The 17790-nt window shown below is 40.2% G+C and overlaps 1 long non-coding RNA gene across 1 annotated transcript; it reads left to right on the forward strand.

The window, feature by feature from the left end:
• The first annotated feature begins 378 nt into the window (after nucleotides 1-378).
• Nucleotides 379-16660, forward strand: LOC129145454 (uncharacterized). Its single transcript, XR_008551005.1, has 3 exons — nucleotides 379-566; nucleotides 8958-9049; nucleotides 16575-16660. It is a non-coding gene; the product is annotated as an uncharacterized LOC129145454 (long non-coding RNA).
• Nucleotides 16661-17790: the final 1130 nt, after the last annotated feature.

The raw sequence follows: 17790 nt of genomic DNA on the forward strand, positions 1-17790 counted from the left end.
AGCTATATTCTGTTTGCCAAGAAATGGAAACCAGGAGGCCCAGCACCCAGCTTTCATTCCTACAAGGCTTAGCTATCTATTTTCAATTACCAGAGCTGACAACTCTTTAAGATTAACATTCATTTAAACACAAAACATTTCTCTGTATATTTTTTATTTGAGTCTCTCAAATACTTATAATTTCCTATCTAAGATGTTGGACTCCTGGGAAGGAGCTTCTCTCCATCTTACAAGTCTTGAAAGGGACTGGTTTGTTTGTTTGTTTTTTAAATAAACTCCTCTCAGGACAAATATTAGGGAGAGAATGAGCAATGTTTGGCTCTTAGATGATTCCCAATTTCTCCTCTTACTCATTTCCCTCTGCTGTGATCCAGGGAAGAGCCACAACCTGTTAGTAGCAGATGCTTGTGATAAACCACATCCTGTCAACCCATCTGATTCAGCACTATTAAGGTGGACAGCTCCATGCATTTGACAATGTCATATGTCACGCACTGTATGGGACTTGTTCTTTACTTTCTCCAAAGCACCAAAGCCTGCTCAGCTGTACACAGACAGAACTTGAGGTAAGATGAAGTTAACTTCCCTGGGAGCAAACGTCAAACCAACCACTGAAGCCTCTCTCTTCCAGTGAAATAGTTCTGAGGTGAGTTCTACATAGTTTCTCAGCAGACACCACCCAAAGTATTGAGCCCTTACTGCCCACATAGGTAAACAACTTATGAATGCATCGTTTATTCCTTTCCTTCCTTCTCTGTCTCGTGTTCACTACTCCCTCACTTTCATATCCTGCAGACAAGTACTTGCCTTCCTCTGCCGTGAAGGAAATCTGAACCAAGGTATTGCTGCTCAAGGTGACTTGTGCTTTTGCCCCATAGTGTTCTAACTGTTCACCATTCTACCTTCCATCTTCTAGAATACTTCTATTCATCTTCTCAGTCTCTTAATGAAAACATTGGTTGCTGTTCCATGCAGCCAGTATAACTCCCTCTTGTCATCCTCATTTCATTTCCCCACATAGCAACCTTTATTTCACTGCCCTGATATTATTTGTTTTCATCTTTAACTCCCTCTAGGATTTCTGAATTAGCATCAAAAGACATGAGAATGAGCCAGCAGAATTTGTAATTTCCCTTAGGCTGTAAGCTCCTGTGGGTAGGGAACTTGTTTGTTTTTGAATCTCAGCATTCACATGCATCTTGGCATAGAGTACACCTAGGTGGTTGTTGAACAGAGGTAAAGTCACTTTGCTGGACAGAGGATTGAGCCAGAGAGAAGCCATTTCCTCTATCATCTTTTCCCATGGAAACTCCTCTCTCCTCAGTGTTCATGATCCCTGACTCTGAGGAGGGGTGTGCTGCCAAACCCAGGGACACCCATACCTCATAGTGATAGCAATGGTCCCCAGGCAGGCTGGGCCTCTGAGGCACACACCCGGAGATCTAGGTTATCGGGCCTGCTGGGACTGAGTCACTTCAAGAGGGATTAGAGTGCCACTGAGGGTCTTTTTTCCTGTGTCCATACTATGATGCCCTATTGATGTGCCTTTGATCTGGTAGCAGCCAAGAGACTCTTTCAGAGCCAAGGGCCTGACCGAGATGTCAGCTTACCCCTTCTCCCCACAGTGAATCAAGCAGCTGGGTGAAGGGAACTGAAAATATAATAGAGCATCAGACTGCTTGAAATTCAGTTGCTGCCTCTGACAGGTGATGACAGAGTAAGCTTAGGATGATCATTTAACTTCCCTAACACTCAGTTTTCCCATCAATGAAAGGAAAACAAGAAAACCTCTCATAGCATCATTTTGAGGATTAAATGGATTAATGTTTAAAATGCCTTCATGGAGGATCTCAATCTTATGTTGTCCAAATATCCCTTTGTCAGCCTGGTGAAGCCTGTAGATTTTTCAGAATGATTACTTTTAAATTATTTTAAAATTTAAAAGTAAACAGTTACTTTTAAATTCAAAGCAAAATACATAGAATTGCAAAGGAAACCAATTATAATAAAGTTCTTAAAAATTTTTTTAAAAGCAAGTTTGTGTTAGAATATAATCTGTATTCCCTGACTCTGCTGTATGTTACTGTGTTAAAAATTAAAAGAGCAAGTTGTTTTATAGCTGTTATAATTTTGAGGTAGTAAAGCACATAAATTATATTTTGATTTATCTGACAAACTGTAATACATGAAAGTATCTGTAATTTGTGTTGCTGACAAATTCACATTTATCCATTCAGAAATGGAGAGAATAGTTAAAGAATAGTGAAAATTAAGATGAATTTTATTCCTTCTAAGTTCAGGGGCTGCTGAACCTTTTTTGTAGCAAAAGCAGACACCTGATAGAGGTTAATTCCCTTTCTTGTAACTTCCTCTTTTGATGCTTCCTCCCAACAAATCCATTCCTCAAACTTTCATCACTCTTCACTTCCTAATAAAACAGGACCCCAGGATAGGGTCTGACACCAAGCATTTGGGGCAAGCCTGTGGGATAGGTTAATTTATATTTCCTTCTTTTATTTCATCACAGAGACAGGGTAGACCTCCCAGTTTCCAGGGAGAAATGGCCTTATAAGTGGAACAGATGGTATAGTTTCTAAAACATCAGAATGATACCAAGGATCTTCTATGGACTTGATTCCAAAGCACAACAAGTTGTCTTGGTCTTTTCCCTCACTCATCAAAGTACAGAAGTCTAGAGAAATGGAATTCTGTTCTTTCTGCTTCAGTTTCTGCCCTGTTTCTTGTCTGATGGAGTGAAAGCTATTTGTGTATCTCTTTTAGACTCTGCATCCAATATGTCATGTTGGTAACTTGAAACTAGCTTGGTGGGAATTTTTATAGCATAAAATCAGCAAACGTTACACATCAGGGATTCTCACCTCCTACTCCATGTCTTCCTGGAAAGCCAGTTGTTAAACATTTGCCAGCACATCTTGCCTGTTCCTATCCCTTCCCACTTGGTGATTCTGCTTTAACAAAATTGCCTTTCTTAGAAATATCACAAAAATGAAAAGAAAACTTACCAACTGGGGGAAGATATTTGCTCACCATATATTTGATAAGGGTTCAATATCCAAAATATATTAAGGTCTCATATAACACAACCACTAAAAATCAAGCAATTCAGTCAAATTATTGACAAGGGATTTGAATAGACACCTCTCCAAAGGAGAAATACAGATGACTAATAGGCACCTGGAAAAAATGCTCAACTTCACCTATTAGGTAAATACAAATCAAAACCACAACGAGGTACCCTTATACCTGCAAGGAAGGTAATCACTGAGTTGGTGAAGGTGCAGTGAGAAATGAACTCTCATTTGCTGTTGGTGGGAATGTAATTTGGTGCAGCATGTATGTCAAACAAAAGAGAGAGGTTAGGCTTACACAAACATAGGGTGAAGATGTATCCTTTGTATAGTTTTACAGATCAATAAAACTTTAAACACTCCATGACATAAACCTTAGAGATGTCTTTTTACAGTTGCATCCCCAGTAGAAAGGAAGCAAAAGAGAAGCAATTGGGATTACATCAAATTAGAAAACTTCCGCAGAGCAAAAGAGACTTAAACTGATATGGAGAGATACCTTACTGAATGGAGAAATGTTTGCACACCACACATCTGGCAAGGGACTGATACCAGAGATCTAACAAGATCTCATACAACTCAACAAAAAGAAAACAATCAAATCAAAAAATGGGCAGAAGAGCTAAATAGGCACTACTCTAAAGAAGACATACAGGGAGACTACAGATAGATTAAAATATGTTCTTCATCACGTATCATCAGAGAAATGCAAATCAAAACAACAATGAGATTCCACCTAATATCAGTAAGAATAGCCCATTGTAAAAAGACCAGAAACAACAAATGCTGGTGAGGTTGTGAAGAGAAAGGAACCTTTGTACACTGTTGGTGGCAATGTAGACTGATCCAGCCCCTTTGGAAAGTCATGCAGAGTTTCCTCAAAAGACTCAAAATGGATCTTCCATATCACTCACTGATTCCACTCTTTGATGTTTACCCAAAGAACACTAAAACACTAAAATGCTAATTTGAAAGGAAATCTACACTCTTATGCATATTGAAGCACTATTTACAATAGCCAAGATAATGGAAACAACCTAAGTACCAAAAAATAGATGAGTGGATCGAGAAGATGTGGTGCATATTCATCATGGAATACTACTCAGTGATTTAAAAAAAAAATCTTATGACATTTGCAGCAACATGAATGGAGCTAGAAAGGATTACACTCAGTGAAATAAGCCAGGGAGAGAAAGATAAATATAAGATAGTGTCAGTTACATGCAGAGTGTAGAGAAACCAAACAAAGGGTCAGACGAAGACAAACATTAAAGCCAACCCTTGAAAGCTGACCATAGATTTGGGGCATGCAGAGTGGGAGGGGTGACAATGGCTATAGGTGCTTTGGTGGTAGGATAGCTATGATGACTACACCTGAGTAGGGGAATCCTATGCTTTCAAAATCCTAACAAGAATGCAAAACAATGGTACTTCATTAAAAATGAAAAATTAAAAAAAATATAAAACTGAAAAATCTAGGATGGTCTTTAAAAAAATCAGTCTTTCTGTGGGAATCACAATCTACTCCAGACTTTCTCAGTTATTTACCCATTAAAACCTTTATTCGTGGACTACCTACTAGTGCCCCCAATGAAATGATATATCATGCAATGTACTTTAGGTTTTACCAACTTGATCTAGAAGAACGTTGTAATTATGTTCAATCAGGAAAACAAGAATCATGCAAGTTATTTTTAACAGAGATCATTTAATACAGGGAATTGATTTGCTCAACAGGCATTTGGAGTACTGTAACTGCAGAAAAGTGTAGCAGCTGCAGGGACCACCTACTTTACTTGGGGTGGGGAAATAAAGGGAAGAGGTTGAGGTTATTAGAACCTGGAAGCTGGGATGAAGACCCCCATAGAGTGGAGATCCAGGTCATGAAATAAGAGGTACAACCTGGCTGCTAGTGTCCCTGAAGGGAACCCTGGGAGTCTGGTTATGAGGATGTGGAAAAAATAGTATCTGCAACCAACTGCTGCTGTTAGGGCGGAGTCATTGCCAAGGTGATGTTGATAGGAAAAGGAAGCAAGCAGCAAAGAGCAAATCTCCTTCCTCTAGCCTTGCAGACTCCATTTAATACCCTTTATTGGCAGATCCTAACAGAAACCAGATGGCAAAGGAAAAATTTTTATCTGTGGCATTGAGCCTCAGAAGCTTACAACAGAGAACAGAAGGGTGGGTGGTGCTCAGAGACAATAGCTTAATAACTAACTCAGGTCCCAACCTACATATAAGGTCAGTTTCCAGACTGGCTGAATTTGGATAACTGAAGAGGTCTTTCCTTCCTCTCAAGGGCTAGAATAATTAGTTATTTTTTTGGAGACTTTCTTTTTTTCTTAGCCAGTGGAAGCTGTTCATTTGAGTAGAGAAAATCATGGTTTTAATTACATTTCTCTTATAATTCAAAAGCCTTTAAATAAAGAGAAAAGAGATTTTGGCAAAGAGCAAAACTATTTGGCAACTTGTTCTAAAGGGTTTTTCAGCATCCCTAGATTCATTTGTTTCTAATCCTATGATTACGTGCTGCAATGTTCCATTGTAAGTATCAGGAATTAAGAGGTATGTCCCTCGTTGTGGGTGGTGTGTGCTCAGAGGACAGCTTGGAGGTGACAGGGCTGTGTGCTTGAAACTAGACACATAGACACAAAAGGAAAGGGGCACCTGTTCTCCAAGACCCACCCTTCTGGGAGGTGCTGAGTGGGGCAGCTTTCTGAGGAGCTGGAGCAGCCTGGAGTCTTCTCCTTAGATGTACCATTGGTTACTGGAATGATTTCCTACAGATTAACTGCTCCAATGTGGAAATTTGACTAGGGCAATGTGCATAGTTAGAGGAAAGAAGATAGCCAGTTTTGAACTCATCTGAGCTACTTTGTATTTGGGTGACCATGAGATAGTTAATTTACTTTGTTATTGATAATTATTGTCTCTATCCTGCCCTTGTTTTGACTCTCACTCTGAGGATGTGAAGAGATGGTAGCTGAATAAGAAAGCATGTTACAAAGGGCAAAATTAAATAAAACACAAGGGATGAATAATTCTATTTCAGCTTACTTGGTTCTTCACTAGATAGGGGCACAAGAGAGCTATATCCTCCCCAACAATTTCTTTCAGTTACAGAGAAATTACTGTGTCTTTCTGGGCTTATGTTGCACTTCTATTTCCATACAAATACTTGTCTTTAATGTTATAATCAGCAAAGTTCCCAATGTGGAAATAAAAACAACTCCAGGAAAAGTATCTGTGTTCTCAGAATGATTCAGTTGACTTATTTATTATTTTCAATTTTTTTTTCTTGGAGCAAAAAGAGAGTCATTGTTTCTGAAAATTTATTTTGAATTTAGGGGTCTTTAACAACTACTACTGCTTCTCTTCCTCCTCCTTAATATTATTTTTGTTACATCTGTAGCAGTAGCGTTTATTGGGTGCATATTGTATGATGGACACTTTTAAAGCATTTATAAGATATCTGCTTAGTTAACTATGAGGTAGAGATTGATTTTATTCTCACTTAATGTTAGGAAACAGGCATAAAGAAGTTTATGCCTTGCTGGAGGTCACAATAAGTAAATTACAGAACTAAGCTTTGAACCAATGTAAACTAATTTCAAAGTCTGAATGTTCAGCTATTTACTTGTATTCTAGAAAAACCTTTTCATTTAATATGTATATCGGTTTTCTCTCAATGGCTCCTATTTGTTCACATAAAGATATCATCTACTGAACATTTACAAAGTACCAGATAGGATTTAAGCATTTTCTATGCATTATCTTATTTAATCCTTACAATACTTTGCTATCATTATCATTCTATGAAAATATTAAAGTTTAGAGAATTTTAGCAATTTACTTAATCAGACTCATACTTTTAATAACTTTTGAAGTTGACATTTGAATTCAGTTCTACATAGCTCATAATCCCATGTTTTAATGTAGGAAGTCACTTACCTCTTTGTAAATGTATAATACTACAAAAAATTGCCTGACCTCTTTCTCATGAAGGTATCCCTCAAATTTCTGCAAATATTAGTGTTAAACTTACAACATTGTGGAAAACTAAAGTTAAATTAAGATCAGAAATTCTGTGTCAGGGACTAGGTTATTCTACCAGTAAACTGTTAACTATTTTTTTTTAAACCTTTTTTTTTTTTAAGATTTATTTATTTATCCATACAAGCACTGGGTACAGTCAGAAGCGCACGAGGGTGAGAGAATTCACCAGAGCGGGGAACAGAGCAGGCAAACTGACGAAGTACACTGCTGACGGGAGCAGCGGGCGGCAGGAGAGGTCTGTGCGCAGCTCAACTGCTGCGCCACCAGGGGAGGCCCTAAACTGTTAACTATTAATACTAGTTAACCGATTAACTGCTTTAATTCTCAAACTTTGAACTTAAAAGACAAGGCCAAAATAAAAAGGGAAATACAGTTTATATAGTTCTTAGTTTCAGACAAAGAGAAGAAGACACAGACTTTCCCTAGCAATCAAAGTCAAGAAAAACTTATCCTAAATCTTACATTTGGACAGTAGTCAGAGTTTATGGGGAACTTCCATCTACACAAGGGAGCTTGCCATATTCATCATAGTGTGAATGATGCAGATTAGAATTTGTATAATAAATGAGGCAGATGAAGCATTTCTAGAGTATCCGTAAAGGAGATACTCTATTCACATCTGACATCCTTATCAGAATTCACATTCTAGTACATCATGTCATTGTCCTTAGATATGATATTATTACCACAGGGTAAATACTCTATGTGTTTACCAATGCCATAGAAGGAAATAACTTCATTTCTGTGCTAAAAATGAATTGCTTCTTGAAATTCTGGAATAGAAATTTTAAACTAACTTTAGACATGTTCAACTTATCTGTCTCTATTTTCTCCTTGCATTGTCTCACTCAGTTCTCAAACTCTGTTGTTTAGTTTTAAGCTGGTCCCATATGAATTAAGGAGTGTCTCAGTCTTGGCCAGCTCCCAGGCAAAAGAAACAAGGAAAGAAACCTTGGCTACAAACACGGCAAATCCTAGTTTCCTGTGGTACATTCATAGGCTTTTTGTATAGTTGTCAGCTAAGCCCTACCTGTAAGTTTTGTGCTAAATTGCACAGTCTGAAGCTAACTATAAATCATGAGGGAAAGTGAGACAAAGAGGGACAAAATCAGAAGACAAGTCAGTGCCATAGACATAGAGATAGAATAGCAACTTTTCAAGGTCAGAGAGATAAAGAGGCCTAGAACTGGGCTTATATTCAAGTGATGACAGAACATTATTGAGGTTAACACAGCAGTTCCTTAGCAAACCATACTCTTACCCACTTAGACTGGGGATTCATGCTGCATTATTTGATGGATAAAATTGCAAATTAGTCAGGTAAAAATCAATAAGTTCTTTTGACTGTGGTCATATATACAGATGTATGATCTTGACCAGGTTCTAGGGTTTTGTTCAAATCTGATATTATGTAGTTAAGTCCATAGGTCCATCCATCCATCCATCCGCCCACCATCTATTTAATAGAATTGCTTGACTGACTTAAGTATTAAAGCTAGTTCAATATTAATGGAAATGAAAGCTAAATTAAATATTTTTACCTCATAGTAATGAAGGAATGCCCCAGAAATGAAATAAATCCCTCTGCCCAGAATGTTCTTTTCCCAATACATGCAGGGTTGACTTCTACTCTTCCTTTAGAGCTCTTCTTAAATGTGATTATTTCAGTGCTCAGTTAGCATTTTCTTAAGTATCCTATGTAGGATAGCAACACCTCTCAGCTAGGAAACTGTGTCTCCATAATTATGAGTTATTTTTCTCCCTGATTAAATGTACTTCTTTTTTTTGTGTTTTGTCTGTCTACTCCTGAAGGTCAACTAGAATATCTATTCCATGGAAATAGGAGACGGTGTTTTACTCAACATGCTATCCCTGTAACAAGAAAAGTACTTGAAGAATAGCAGGTGCTTGATCAATGTTATTGAATGTGTAATACAAGGAAGAAAAAAATAATGCTAAAATAAACAAAAGGGTTGTTTGACAGCAATAGGGAAAGAGTGATCATTTTAGATAGAGGCTATAGTTTATGAATCTTTGAATAAAAATATAATACTTTACTATGAAAAGTAAATTCTGTGTATATGGGACAGCTACACGGCTGACTTCCAAGATAGATATATCCAGCATTTCAGAAATCAAGGTGCTGGTTAGATGTGATGAATGACCATATGATGCCTGAAAATTTTCCATTACCCTTTGCATTTTTTTTGTAGTCTGGGACCATCTGGAAACAAATGGGTTTGACCTCATTTCCAAAACTACTTGTGAAGCCTGTTCATGTTAACTAAGAGCTAAATCTTCACTACTGGGCTGTCTATGTTTGAATCCGTGCTCCAATCTTTACAGTTCTACTGATGGGACTCAAGAGAACACTGAACATTTTCCTTGTCACAAAAGTCATCATTCACTGGAGACTGAGAACAGGGAAGAGCTCTAATATACACTGGAATGGCTCAGTGCAACTCAGACTGCCAAAGAAAACAGGTGTTCAATGATTACTGGAACAAGTTTGAGCCAGGGAATCCAAGCTGTGCATGGGCCGATGTGACTATTTTCGTTGTAGTGCTTGTGGATGTCAGACAGGTAAATGAGGAATTGCAGGCAGGCAAGAAGACCCTTTGGGGCAGCTTTTCATTCCTAGATTCATTTAGCTAACCATTATTTATTGAGCATCTGCTTCGTGCAAGGCTCAGAGCATGACCTAGACTTGATCCTACCAGAGGGTCTCTCTCCAGGAAATGTGTGGAATCCCAAAAGATTTCAGGAAACCTTCTTTTGGAGATGGTGTTAATCAAAGAACATTATTCAGAGGAAGGAGAAACTTATTCAAACAAGCTTCTTTAAAGCAGATTTGAACTGGAATCTCCCCACCCCAAATCTAAAGGCAGAATGAGCAACAGCAGCTCAGTGTTTCTCTACAAGTTACTGTGCCCTATGCCCTTTGGATATTTACTTGACTCTTCTCTCTTTCTTGAATCTGGTTTCTCCTATGCTCAGTTCATCAGGCTAAAATTGACCATTTCAGATATGGCTGGGTAACACTCACCAGAAATATTCAAAGGAGACTGTCTGTGTGTTCTACTCTAAACCCCTAGGAGGAGAACCTGATTGACTTAACTTGAGTTTGGGATCCTCTTCCATCCAGCTGGGTTTATCTGGGTAAATGGGTCTTGTGGTATGCTGCTCACTCAGCAGACCTTTGGGAGGTGATTCTTCCAGAAGCTAGACTGAGGATATGGGAAGGACATGAGTGTCCTCTCTAATGTAGGTCCAAAATGCTATTCAAATCTAGGGACCAGTGATTTTTAAGTGGAACCTGAAGGAACAGAAATGTAATTTGACATCTGATTGGAACTGATAATTAGACTTAAGGGGAGAGGGGAAATTCAACTTCCCCTCTAAGAAAGGCGGGATCCCAAAGCTAAAGTGATGGAAGGAATTTTGGCACTTCTAGTCTCCATTCCAGATTTCTCTACCAAAAATATTTCCCTACGAGAATTTCCTTATACATGAAACTTTTTTGCCTTCTTGTAGGTACATATCCTAAAGTTGAATGATGAGATTAAAGAGCATGAACACCAGGCTCTTGATAACTATTGTTAAATGTCTCTTGAGTGGGTCAACTCATGCATTTGACACCGGTTCGGTATGACCATGCCCATGTTCCACATTGTTGCCATTAGAAGGAATTATAATATAAGAAGATGTCAATTTAATCTGTGCTTCCACTTACCCAGAGCAGAGCAGAGACCTGGTTTGCCCTGGGAGTAATGTTACTGGCTTCCCTGATGGGATGAGGCTTATGACAGAGCAGAGATAAAAATGATATAGTTCATCATCTCAAGTAACTAAGACTCTTTGGGGTTGGAGACATTTTATAAACACCTCTTTTTAAAGTAAAGGCAGTATAAAAATGTCAACAGTAGGAAGTCAGTAGGAAAGAGGCATGGGCTGCTCATCTCCAGGCTACTTTAGACATGGGTGATTTCTCAAGGTGCTATTGCAAGTAAGACAAGGTAGGCTTTTATAGATCTTTTAGCTTAGAGTAATGCTATCAGCAAGAGGCAGGTGTACTGACTGGGGGCATCTTTGAAAGTTCAGGTGTTAAGAGTGACAGATAAGAGCCAACATACTTGGAGAGCCACTTGATTCTTCAGAGCCTTGCACTGTAGGGTTCTTGACACTGCTTAGGAGCAGTGGCAGATTGGGCACTCTGATCAGACACTATGAAGCCTAGGACCTGGGTTGCTTCAAGAATTACTCAAGGAGGGCCTCCCCGGTGGCGCAGCGGTTGAGCGCTGGGTTGCGAAGCTGCGCGCGGCCTCTGCGGCGCCGGTTCGATCCCCGGCTGCTCCCCGGCCACCAGAGGAGGGTCCCACATGGCGCACAGACCTCTCCTGCAGCCCGCTGCTCCCCTCAGCAGTGTACTTGGGTCCTTCTGCCTGCTCTGCTCCCCGCTCTGGCTCTGGTGAATTCTCTCGCCCTCCCGCACTTCTGACTGTACCCAGTGCATGTATAAACAAAACAAACAAACAAACCAGCAAACAAATAAATAAAGCATGCCTCTATTAAAAAAAAAAAAAAAAGAATTACTCAAGGAGGTCTAGTAGGCAGTAAATGGGGGAAAAGGAGGCTATAGCTCCAAGTAAAAGCAAGGGTGGGAGAAATATCTTGGGAGGGGGTCATGTTTACAGTCTTGGAGGTGGGAATGATTTTAGTGAGAAGACTTGTATAGATTGCAATATGTGAAAGGTAGAGATGTTTCCCCTGGGATGGCTATTTATTGAGTAACTACTGTGTACCTGAAAGTACAGACAGAGGTGGATGCTATTGACACTCCATCCAGACTCCCTTTGGTCTCTTCTGCCAAGTCTGTATTTCCCATTTCAAGCTTCAATAGATATTTGCTTTCAAACAACTGGTGCCCGACAGTATTCTTTGACTCAAAATATGAATGGTATTCTGCTATTGTGCTCATATTGCCTCGTCTGAGACCACCATCTGAAGGGCTTTCCCTGAGATGGAATACTCACTTGACTTCCTTCTCTTCCTGCTGCTTCCATTCTTTTTGTAATTTTTTTTTTGTTTGATACCATTGTGATCAGAGAAGATGGGTGTGTGATTTCAATCTTCATGAATTGATTGACACTTTAGTGACCCAGCATGTGGTTTACACTCAAGATTGTTCCATGCACACTTAAGAAATATGCATACTCAACTTTTAAGGGGTGGGGTATTGAACAAAAATCTATTAAGCTCATCTGGTCTAATTCTTCTGTCTTTTTTTTTTTTTAAGTTTTATTTATATAAGAGCCAGGGTATAGGTCAGATGCACAGGAGGGTGAGAGGCTTCACCAGAGACAGAGCAGGGAACAGAACAGGCAGACTGATGAAATACACTGCTGAGGGGAGCAGCGGGCGAGACAGGAGAGGTCTGCTTGCCATGCGGGACCCTTGCCAGCCGGCCAGGATCTAACCTGCGCTGCAGAGGCTGTGGACAGCTTCACAGTGCTGCGCTCAACCGCCTGTGCCACCAGGGGAGATCCTAATTCCTCTGTCTTTTCTGGTCTAATTCCTCTGTCTTTTCTTCTTCCTGAGTTCTTTGTATTTTACTATCCTTTAACCTCCATTTCATCTCTTCTGCTTTCATAACTTCCTGTAGAATTTTTAAAATTGATCTTTTTACACCCAAAATCTCTGTTATTTTCTCACTTAAAGCTTCAATTTCTACCTCTTGCTCATTAACTTTATTTCTGAGCTTGTTCATTTTTTGGAGTTTTATTATATTTCTTTACTTAGCTTTTTGTGTTCTTTTATATCAATTTGGCTTTTCCAGTTTTTTTCCCAATCTCTTTAATTTTTTTTTATTATGGCAATTTTAAATTATCTGGCTGACAGGGAAATGAAATATTCCATGTATTTGTGGCTAGGTTTTAGACAGTTCATCTCTCCTTGTGATATTATATTCTTTTTAGGTCTCAGTTTGTCATGTGTTATATTTTTTGCCTGCTCATTTTGTTGCTTTAAAATTTTTAATTGAAAATGTCTGTAGCAGTAACTTAAAAAATTGAATCACTTTTATTTTCCCTTATGTGGCACTGTGATTATATTTAATTTTTCTCCCCTTGTTGGATTCTGTAGGTACTATGACTTGCTTTTGCAGTTGATGAATCAGCAGGCTGGAAGAGTGTCCTGGAGGGGTCCAGCCACTGGTAGAAATGTGCTAAAGGGCAAAGCTGGCTAGTATTTTTTTTTTTTAAAGAGGCATGTATTATTTATTTATTTGTTTGTTTTGTTTTGTTTGTTTATACATGCACTGGGTACAGTCAGAAGCGCGGGAGGGTGAGAGAATTCACCAGAGCCAGAGCGGGGAGCAGAGCAGGCAGAAGGACCGAAGCACACTGCTGAGGGGAGCAGCGGGCGGCAGGAGAGGTCTGCGCGCCATGTGGGACCCTCTTCCGGTGGCCGGGGAGCAGCAGGGGATCGAACCTGCTCCGCAGAGGCCTCTGGCAGCTTCGCAACCCAGCGCTCAACCGCTGCGCCACCGGGGAGGCCCTGGCTAGTATTTTTGACATTGCTGATATGCTTCCTCTGTGGGCTTCCAGATTTGAGACTGTATGTTCTGTGTTCTACTCGGGTGCTTCATGAAGTCAGTACCAGTTCCCAGAGGTGGAGAAGATGGAGTGCAGTCCAGGGAACTGGATCTGTTCTTCTTACTGGGGACCTTGCCTTCATGGAAGATCCAAACTCCTTTCCTGGGTGCATTTTCTTAATAAATCAGCTGTGTATGAATACAAGTCTCGTGTTCTGCTTCTGAGGAAGCTGATCTAAATTATCCCACTCTCATTTGGATTAAGTACAAACTTTGGGAAGAAAATATTATTATCTCCATTTTATAGAAGAAGACCCTGTGTCTCAGAAGGTGGTATTATATCCTAAACTAATGATTCCAATTCAGTTCTGCCTGACACCATGAGTTCAAAAACATGAAAACAATTAGCATTTTGATAAAGCTAGCCAATGGTGTCCTCACAACTCGGTTGTTTTCTCAAGATCATGTAGATAGTCTCCTGATTGAATTAAAAAATTCAGTTAAGTCTGGGATGAAGTCTGAGGTCTCAGACCTATGAAGAGTTGGCCAATAGTGCTACGAAACATTTGTTGTCTTTCCTCCTTTAGTGTGTGGGTACACTTGCTACATTTATTATCACTCTGCTCTAAGAATCTGCTTTTACATATGGTCTCCAGATAATCTAGTAAACTCATTGAGGACCAGGATTATGTACTAATTACAGCAAAATTCCCAGAATTTATCACAGTGTTTGTCACATGAGAAGTACTTAAATGAATATGCCTTTAATTAAATGATCCAGCCACAGGGCAGATTTCTTCATGAAAAGTCCACTCTCAAGAAGTCAATTAAGTTAAAACAAAGGGAATTTTCTGAGTCCTTAAAAAGAGCTGCCATACTTTGAGTTAATTTCTTACTCTTGGGTAACTATGTCACAGCTTAATGCAAAGACCTCAAGTCAGTGTTCTCTCTATCAAGTATATTTCCTCTGCGGTTTCCTTTCCAGTAGCATTAACTAATTCTGTCAAAGGGTTTTTACCCTTGATTTATTTTCAGGTGATATACATATTTTAAAGACCCAGTGACATCAACTCTAATTCTGGGGAATTATGAATCTCTCTTCTTAATTTTCTATGCAGAAATCTTCCACCAAAATCAAACCTAATTATTATGTTGGCCATCAAACATGAGGAATGCATAAGATATGATTGAAATAATTTTAGGTGTTAAAATGGCATTATTATTTTTTAATTGTGCATCTATATTAGAAGTCCTTATGTTTTTTTCTACTGATGCTGCTAGCATATTTTCCTTGCTGTGCATTTATCAATCCACCACTCAATATACTGGCCTAGTTAATAATTCGAATGCATATTTTGACTCACAGTTCCTAGAATTTGTCTTTTGAAAGTTATGTAGGTGGACTTTGTGATTATGTAAGCACAGACCTAAGAGGACGGTGGGAGCTCCAGCTGAGAACAAGCAGGTGCTGGACGATCTTCTCTTAGCCTCACTCTGCTAATGTCTCCCTGGGTGTAGGCTGGTGCTGTGCTGCTTCTGTTATGCAGCACAACAAGATAACTGCCTACTGTGCCCTGTCACATATTTATTCCCCAACTGTAACTCAGAAATAGGGGAACTGACTTTTGGACTCGGCAGCCTTTAAAGTGACAACCACAGAAGGAACTCAGATCTGGAATCAGAGTTTGGAAGGATAGGTTGGGGGAAATCCATGGTAATAACTAGGTGCTTATGTGAACCCCTGAACTTTATGGCAAATAATGCTTATACATGTGTATCTGTTACTATTGCTGTATAATACACCACCCCAAAACTTGGCAGTAGAAAGTATCATTACTTTTTAATGATTCTTCTGAAAAAGAAGTTCTGAAATTCAGACAGGGCATAGCGGGGTTTATATTTTTCTTTCACTTGTATCTGCTGGGGCTTGAACATCCAAGATGGCTTCATCACTCACATCTCTCAAGGATTGTTCTAATGGCTCCAATGTCTTTATGAAGCAATGTTAGATCTTGATTTATTTGTGTTAACTGCTTTGTTTGGTTGTACTTCTTTGGTCTCTTGCTCCATGGTCTCTCCAGCGAGTAGTGAGATTTCTTACATGAGTGCTACCTAGAGTGAAAAAGTAGAATCCCCAAGGCTTCTGAAGCTTAGTCACAAACTGGCATAGAGCTACTTGACTGTATCATTACTTATGTCATAGGTTGACCCAGATTCAAGCAAAGGGAACTCTGTGAGTATGTGAATACTGGAGGCATGGTCCTGGCAGATCTATTTATGTGACAGAACAACAAAGTATAGTTGGAGGAAGAGAGTTTAAAGACCTGGGATGTATAGACTAAATAGGCTGCTAGGGTTTGGGACTTACACAGATTTTCCAGATTAAATATAGGCCAATTAAATTTGAATTTCATAAATATAGTAAATATGTTCCTTGTAAATCAGCATAGAAATTAATATTTGAGACATACTTATATTAAAACTTTTTTTAAAGTTTTTTGGAGTTCAAACCTAATAGAGCATTCTATCTTTTTATTTGCTAAAAATCTGGCAACCCCATTTGAAAGTCCTGTCAATAGAACTATGTTCTGGGACCTAGATGTTTTTTACTGGTCTAATTATAAGGTGGTTCAGAAAAAATGAGGACCAGAACATGAGAATGGAGAAGGAGGGACAGATCTGTGAGTCTAGCAGAGAACATTTGGGCTGGGTAGGCAGTCTGAGCCTTCAGGCAGAGTACAAGAGTTGCTGAGATTGGAAGAGTAGAGGCAGACAGGCAGAGAGGAAATCTTAACTCTGCATCATTGCTCTGAGAATCCATTTTTTTTTCTTTTTAGGTTTTCAAGGAAGGAAAATAACAGTGCTACTTTATAGGGTTGTGGAGAGGATTAAATATAGGGGTGCCTGGAATGTACTTGACATGGTGCCTGGTACATAGTAAGTATGGAGAACAGGCTAGGTATAATCACCCTCAGAGTAACAATTATGGTAATGATAGTAGTGTTATGGGTATTGAAGCTGGTGCACAGAGTGGGGGAGAGATACAAAGAGAACTCATATTCCCAGACCACGTGCCAGGCTCTGTGCATGGTGCTTGCAATGCTCGATCTCTCTTAATCATAACAGCCTTTGCGGGGACAATAAATCAATTTTAGAGATTAGTGCCAATTGACTTAGAAGAATTTAATAAGTTTGCCTGAGTATCAAAGTCAGGTTCCTCTGACTTCATAATTTTTTCCCATAAAGAAGAACAAGTGGGGGGGCGGAGCAACATGGCGGCGAGGAGACACTGCGAGTAAGATCTCCCATTAAAAAAAGTGAATAGGGAGGAAAAGCGGCAGGTCCCAGTGAGAACTGGGACACGGAAGATAAACGGGTGACGCCAGCGAACTGCCCGAAGAAGAAAGTGGCCATAAAAGAGGACTAGAAGGGAGGGAAGCGCAGAACCCTGCTCCCCTCCCCCGCCCACAGAGGCGGCACTCTCCGCCCGGCAGAGAGGAGGAAACAACAAACCAAAACGACCCACAAGAACAAACAACACAGCAAGCGGGACTGTGAGTGGAAAGGAACTATTGCAGCCACCACACCCCGTGAACGGGAGCTGAGGCGAACCCTGCAGGATTCGCCCTGGCGGTGAGCGAACGGCTCCGGGCGCCATTAGAGAAGAACAAAGACCCCAGGAGACGCGCACACAGCCCAGGCTGCCGGTAAGCTGGCGCAGAAACGCATCGCGCTCGGTGCACTTGAAAAGCAAGTGCAGACCTGGATCGCGGCTGCCCAGGTCCCCGCGCCTGAGACCTAGGCTTGCGGGGAGACGACCTAGGCTTGCGGGGAGACGACCTAGGCTTGCGGGGAGACGCGCAGAGGTCCTCACTGAGGTGAAGGTCCCTCCCTGAGTGAGCAGGAACCAGGCGCCCAGGCACGGGAGCTGTGCAAAAGGCGCCATTCCAGCGCCACTGAACTGGGCTACAGCCCGCGTCCTGGAACTGAGGGCTTTGAACTGAGACCTGGGGCACGAAAATTCGGGGCGTGGTTTCTCCACGACGGTGGGGC

This window comes from Talpa occidentalis, unplaced genomic scaffold (assembly GCF_014898055.3).
Source record: "Talpa occidentalis isolate TD23 unplaced genomic scaffold, MPIMG_talOcc4v2.1 talOcc4.10, whole genome shotgun sequence".
Classification (NCBI taxonomy): Eukaryota; Metazoa; Chordata; class Mammalia; order Eulipotyphla; family Talpidae; genus Talpa; species Talpa occidentalis.